This window comes from Otolemur garnettii, unplaced genomic scaffold (assembly GCF_000181295.1).
Source record: "Otolemur garnettii isolate 467f Iridium unplaced genomic scaffold, OtoGar3 scaffold00155, whole genome shotgun sequence".
Lineage (NCBI taxonomy): Eukaryota > Metazoa > Chordata > Mammalia > Primates > Galagidae > Otolemur > Otolemur garnettii.
In genome coordinates this window covers 339,320-346,602 of record NW_003852550.1, presented here as the reverse complement: position 1 = coordinate 346,602, position 7,283 = coordinate 339,320, and positions in this window count along the sequence as shown.

Here is a 7,283-nt window from a genome sequence, read left to right as displayed (position 1 = left end):
GCCAAGCCATCTAATGATGTTTTAATTGAGCATGTGTTTTGAACACCAAAGGGTATTATTGTTGTTGTTTAAGTAGCCAATATTCATATAAGTTTACCCATATTAACCCTTTCTAGTCTTCTTCATTTCTTCCTGAATTACCTTACTTCTATCTCACACTATTTTCTTCTTGCCTGAGTAACTCCCATCAGTTATTTCTTCTACTGAATATCTGATAAATTCTCTCAATTTTTGTTTATCTTAAAATATATTGGTTTTTTTTAAATTTCAGATTAATATAAGAGTACATAAGTTACATAATTTGCATTTGTTAGGTTAAGTCCAAGTTGCATTTGAGCCCTTCACCCCCCAGAAGGTGTTCCAGATAGGTGAGAGCTTACCACATGCCCTCCTCCTGCCTCTCTCCCCCATTCTTGAATTTAAATATGTATTTCTCTCGTGTGGGTGTGTAGTTGTTAATTTACTAGTTTCATATTACTATTGAGTACATTGGATGCTTCCTTTTCCATTCTTATGATACTTTACCCAGGAGGATGTTCGCCCAATCTTTCCAGGTAAATACAAAAAAATGTGAAGTCTCCATCTTTCTTTATGGCTGAATAGTATTCCATGGTATACATATACCATAGTTTATTTATCCATTCATCGGTTGATGGGCACTTGGGTTGTATCCATGTCTTTGCCATTGTAAATTGAGCTGCTATAAACATTTGAATGCAAATGTCTTTGTATAAAATGATTTTTTTTTCTTCTGAGTAGATACCTGGTAATGGGATTGCAGGATCAAATGGAAAGTCTATTTATATCTCTTTGAGGAAATCTTAGAACATATTTGATTCACCCTTCATTTTCAAATAATTTTTGCTACACTGGCACTTTTTTCAGCACATTGAATATGTCATACTATTGTCTTCTTTTACTATTTCTGTTGAAAAAAATCAGTTGTCAAGCTTACTATTGTTCCTTTGAAGATAATAGACCTTTGTTCTCTACTTACTATGAAAATTTTCTTCGTTTCTGATAGCTATCAGTTTTACTTTGTAACTTAGGCTACTTTGTAACTTAGGCAGTCCCTAAGTTACAAACATCTGACTGATGTGCAACTCACACTTGTGAACAGAGGCTATTACAGGTAATAGGTGAATGTACCCCTTCCAACTTTACAAATTCAACTTACGAACGAACCTCCAGAACCTATCTTGTTCGTAACATGGGGACTACCAGTACCTGGGTCTGTTTTTTTCCTCACTATTTTAGTTTTCTATTTCTGTCATAGCAAGTTTCTACAAACAATGCAAATTTACTGGTCTTACAAGTTTTCATAGGTCAGAAGTCCAGTAAGTGTCTTACTGAGTTAAAATCAAGTTGTCAACAGAGATGACTTTTCTGGAGGCACTGGGGGAAAAATCTGTGTTATCTTGCTCATCAAGGTTGTTGACAGAATTCAGTTCCTTGCATTTGTAAGACTGAGGTCCCAATTTTCTTGCTGGCTGTAAGCTAATGACCGTTTCTAGTTTCTAGAGGTCACCTGCATTCCCGGGCTCATGTGCCTCTTTCTCGATCTTTAAAGTCAGCAAAGGTCTGATTGAGGGCTTTTCATGCCACATCTGTGCCTAACCAATACTGCTACCTTCATCTTCGACATTGAAGGGCCCACTTACATAATGCAGGATAATCTACTTATTTTAAGTTATGTAAATAACAGCCTTAATTTTATCTGCATTGTTAAACCCATATAAGATAATGTATCCACAGATTCTTTGATCTGGAAGCTCCTGTGTTAGGCGCGTATATGTTTAGGATTGCTATTTATTTATTTATTTTAAAGATAGAGTCTCATTTTGTCACTCCAGAGTTGAGTGCTATTGCGTCATAACTCACAGCAACCTCAAATTCTTAGGCTGAAATGATCCTCTTATCTCAACCTCCTGAGTAGCTGGGCCTACAGGTGCCCACCACAATGCCCAGCTAGTTTTTCTGTTTGTAGAGATGGGAGTCTCAAGTTGCTCAGGCTGGTCTCAAACTCCTGTCAAGCAATCCACCCACCTTGGCCTCTCAGAGTGCTAGGATTACAGGTTTGAGCCACTGTGCCCACCCTATCATGTTTTCTTGTTGAATTCTTCCCTTTACCATTATATAATGACCATCTTTGTCTTTTGTTTAACCATTATTGGTTTAAAGTCTGTTTCCTATGATATGACAATGGCTACACCTGTTCACTTTTGGTTTCCATTTATGTGGAATTTTTTCCCTATTCTTTTCCCTGGAGTCTGTGTGAGTCCTTGTGGTGTAGATGTTGCTTGGGCTGTGATTTTTCATCCATTCTGCCAGTCTACATTTTTTAATCGGGGCATTCAGACCATTCATTGTTAAGTGTTAGTACTGACTTGTAGGATGCTGTTCTGTTCATCACCTTGGATGACACATTGTTTTGTTTTCCCTCTTGTGCTATTATTTTATAAGAGCTGTGATTTAACTCTTGAGTGTTTTTATATTGGTAGGTATCTATTGTGCTGTTGCATGTATAATTCACTTTTGAGCATTTCCTGTTGGGTATGTTTAGTAGGGATGAACTCCCTTAGTGTTTGTTTATCTGAAAAAGTCTTTTTCTATTCATCATTAATGAAACTTGGTTTTTAGGATATAAAATTCTTGCTTGGCATTTGTTCTATACATGTCATATCTAGTAAGTATAGAATATCAATGTTCTAACACAATGATTAAATGAGGTGAAACCCTATATGAACTAATTTGATCTAAGCATTCCAAGTTATATATAAAATCAGTGCGTTGTACCCCATAAATGCATTAATGTATACACAATCTATGTGTATATGACTTACTAAAAAAAAATGGGGCCCCAATTCCTTCTGGCTTCTCCACTGAGAAGTCTGCTGTTATCGTAATAGGTTTTCCTTTGTAGGTTAATTGTTTCTTTCATGTTGCAGCTTGTCCAATTTTCTACTTCATTGTGACTTTGCCTAGGTTGATTACTATGTGTCTTGGAGATATTCTATTTGCAATCAATCTTCTCAGACTTTGATGATCTTACTGTATGTGGATATCAAAATTTCTGGCTATATCAAGGAAGTTCTCTTTAATAATTCCCTTGCAAATGTTTTTCATTCTTTTTTCTTTTTCTTTTTTCTACTTCTGTGGTACCTATGTTTCAGATAGTGGCTCATTTCACAAAGTCCCTTATTTGTCTGCATCATTGTTCATTCTTGTTTATACTTTTTTCTGCCTATTTGACTAACTAGGTTAGTTTGAAAGCTTTGTCTTCAAACTCTTTCTTTTGGTTGGCCTGTCTGTTGTTGAAGCTTTCTGCTGTATTTTGTAATTCCCTAAATTATTCTTTCAATTTTTAGATATTCATTTATATCCTTTCCTTTTTGTCTATCTCTTCAGTGAGTTTTTCATATTTTTCATTCATTTCCTGAAATATTTTCTCAGTTTGTTCATTTTTGTTTTTACTTTCTCTTCAATCATATTTGTATTCTTTGCCATCCATATTCTGAATTCCATTTCTGATTTTTTTTTGAGACAGAGTCTTACTATGTTGCCCTTGGTCAAGTGCCATGTTGTCACAGCTCACAGCAACCACAAACTCTTGAGCTTAAGCAATTCTGTTGCTCAGCCTCCCAAGTAGCTGGGACTACAGGCACCTGCCACAATGCCCAACTATTTTTGTTTTGTTGTTGCTGTTGTTGCCATTGTTGTTTAGAAGGGCTGGGCTGGAACCCACCAGCCCTGGTGCATGTGGCAGGCACCCTAACCATGGACATACGGGTGCTGAGCCCATTTCTGATATTTTGATAATTTCTTTTTGCTTAGGGTCCGCTGCTGTGGATTTATTGTGATTCTTTGGGGATATTGAACTAGCTTATTTTTTTCCTGTTTCTAGAATTCGTTTGTTGGTTTCTTCTCATCTGAAACCTTTTCTCTCAGCTTGGGGTTGATAGGTTTGTAGTGTGCCTGTTCTTTGCCGGGAACTCTTCTAATTAGTGAGGAGAAATGGTCCTTAGACAGGGCTTTTGTGTCTTGCTCTTGAGGACTGGGAGAGGGGCAAATGCATTGAGAACCTGTAATCAAGTTTTTCTCGTGCATCATCCTGTGCCTCTATGGCTGTCACAGTCTAAGCTATTGTTGGGGGGATAGTTTTTTGGATTGGTGAGTTTGTCCCCAGGGCACTGTTGGAAGCTCTTACCAGGGACTGCACCTGTCTTTTTCCATGATGGCAGGTGTCATGACCTTGGCTGGAACCTGAGCAGGTCATGGTTCTTGGTGGGCACCTGGATGTATCATAACACTACAGCCGGTAATGGGGTGGGTCATGGGACTTTTGTGGGTGCTTGTGGCAAATTACAGAAATGAAGCTAGAAGCAGAGCTTGTTATGCTACTTAGGCAGGTATGTGAGTGTATTGTGGGAACTTGGCCGAAGCCTGGGTGGTATGCAGGACCTTGGTGGGCACCTGTGCAAGTTGCAAGACCTTGGATGGCTTCTTGGTAGGCTGCAGGATTTTAGTGGGTGCCCAGACCACTTGCATGGCCTTGGATGGTGCCTATGTGGGTGACAGAACCTTGGCAGATGCCTGAGCACATTGCAGGACCACATCTGGTGGCAGTGCATGTCGCTAGACATTGGCAGGTGGCTGGGAAGGTCATGGGAGCATGGCCAGCAATAAGTTAGGTTTTTGGGCTGTAGCAGCTGGGCTACTCATGGCTGGTGGGGACAGGGAAATGTGTGGTGACCTGTTGGAGGTTTGCTGTGGCTAGGACTCTCCCTCTGCCCCAGGTCTGACTGTTGTGCTGCTACTTAGGTGGCAGTGGAGGCACTATCAATATGGCGAGATGGTGGTGGCAGATACTGAAGGCCAGTGGGTACTTTCTCTGCTCAGATCCCAGGGAGGCACTGGTGTGTGTGGGGATTGCAGTGTGCACCACACTGAATCACAGTGTGTATGAGAGTGCCTGCCCTCCCAGCTGCCTCTATGGCCTGGCAAGGGTAGTGGGGCAGTGGATGCAGTGGAGCTGACCCCAGTGCGGTCTCGGCACTCTGGGGCAGGCACCTGAGACCAGAAGGTGGCAGTCTCCAGTGTTCCAGCTCTCTGGTGCTGTGCTGCTGCACAGTCTCCAAGCACCTGGATGACCAGTTTGGAGGCCTGGTCTGGTGGGGAAACTTGTTCAAAGCTTGGGTTGTCATCTCCCCTGGGGGAATGTGGAGCCTCTGGGATCTCTCCCCTTTCCATTCCCCTTATATGGACTCTTCCTCTAGATATCTTCCAATCTTGCATATCACTGTGCCTCTCTCTTTGCCACTTTGGGTGTCTCCAATTGCTTCGCTTATAATTCAAAATGCTCTTTCTGAGATGATCCATCTGCAGGTGACCCTCTATCCACATATTTTGTTCCTCTTCTTGAGTACAGCAAGAGCAGTCTGCTTGTAGTCTGCCATCCTGGTCTCCTCAAAAATGGTCATTTAAATAAATGGTTCTTTGTCAACTGGACACCCAATTGAAACTTTGCACTTATTTCAAACTGTATGCATCATATGATCTATGAGTTAGAGATTAAATATGAAAGGTGAACCAAAAGTTACTGAAGATAACACAGGAGAATGTTTTAATGACATTGATGTAGTCAAGCATTGCTTTAAAAAGTCATAAAAAAACACTAACTGTAATAAATAAATAAATAAATCCTAGTAAAGCATCACAAGAATGGAGAAGCAAGAATACAATGTACTCGATTCTAATATGAAGCCAGTAGATGATCTAATACAAAGTGGGAGTAAGGGAATGAGGGAGTGGGGACAGGGGAGGAGGAAGGGGGAAAGGGGGTCACGGTGTAAGGCACACCTCTTGGGGACGGGACACAATTATAAGAGGGCCTTTACCTAACAAATGCTATCAGTGTAAGCTAATTCTTTGTACCTTCAATGAATCCTCAACAATAAAATAAATAAATAAATAAATTCAACTTCATTAAATTTAAGACACTCTTGAGAGAATGAAGAAACAGGCCAGAATGAGGGAAAATATTTGCAATACTTATTCTGAGAAATAGCTTATATTCAGAATGCCTACTGAACTATAAATCAATAAAGAAAATGGAACCCAATGATTGTTTAAAAGTGACAAAAGTCTTGAATAGTCACATCAAAATGGGATATCTAAATGGTCAATGAGACAGTTCAGTTTTTTTTTTTTTTGGCTGGGGCTAGGTTTGAACTCGCCACCCTCAGCATATGGGGCCAGCGCCCTACTCCTTGAGCCATAGGCACCACTCAAAAATTTCAACATTTTTTTTCCTGCAGTTTTTGGCTGGGGCTGGATTTGAACCTGCCACCTCCAGCATATGGGGCCAGTGCCCTACTCCTTTGAGCCACAGGCGCTGTTCCCAATGAGATAGTTCAAAGGTGCTCAATTTCATTAGTTATTAAGTTATTGAAAATTAAAATCATCATATGAAAATACCATCACAAATACAAAAATTAAGAAAGAAATCAAGCAGACAAGTGTCAGCAAGGATGTAGAATGTGGGAACTTGAATACACTAGTGTAAATTGTTACCACTACTTTGGAATATTAATGGAATGTGTATCTGAGAACTTTTGCTACCCAGAAATTCTGGTCATATATATAAGCACAATAAAAATGTCTCTCTCTATATCTATCTATCTATGCCAAAAGAAATGTATGAGAACATTCACAGCAATTTTTTTTTTTTTTTTTTTTTACAGTTTTTGGCCGGGGCTGGTCTTAAACCTGCCAACCCCAGCATATGGGGCTGGCGCCCTACTCTTTTGAGCCACAGGTGCCGCCCCATACAGCAATGTTTTTCTGTAATAGTCAAAACCAGTAAATAACCCAAATGTCTATCAACAATAGAGTGAATAAATTGTTATATTTATACAATGGAATTGTGGCCACAATGGAAATGAATGAACCACAATTACCGATAACAAGGATACATTTCACAAAATAATATTGAACAAGAAAAGCTAGATACAAAGAGTATGCACATATCATTCCATTTATATAAAGTTTAAAACTCGTCAAAACTCATCTGTGGTGATAGAAGTCAGAATAGTGGCTCATGTTGTGGTGCCAATGACTCACAGAGGCATGGATGAGGTTTCCGGGGTGCAGATGATGTTCTGTATCTTGATTGAATTGTTGGTTCCATGGATGTGTTCATTATGAAAAAAAGATCAAGATGTACACTTTACATCTTGAATAGTGTATTCAATTTTTTGTATTTGTGATGGTATTTTCTTTTT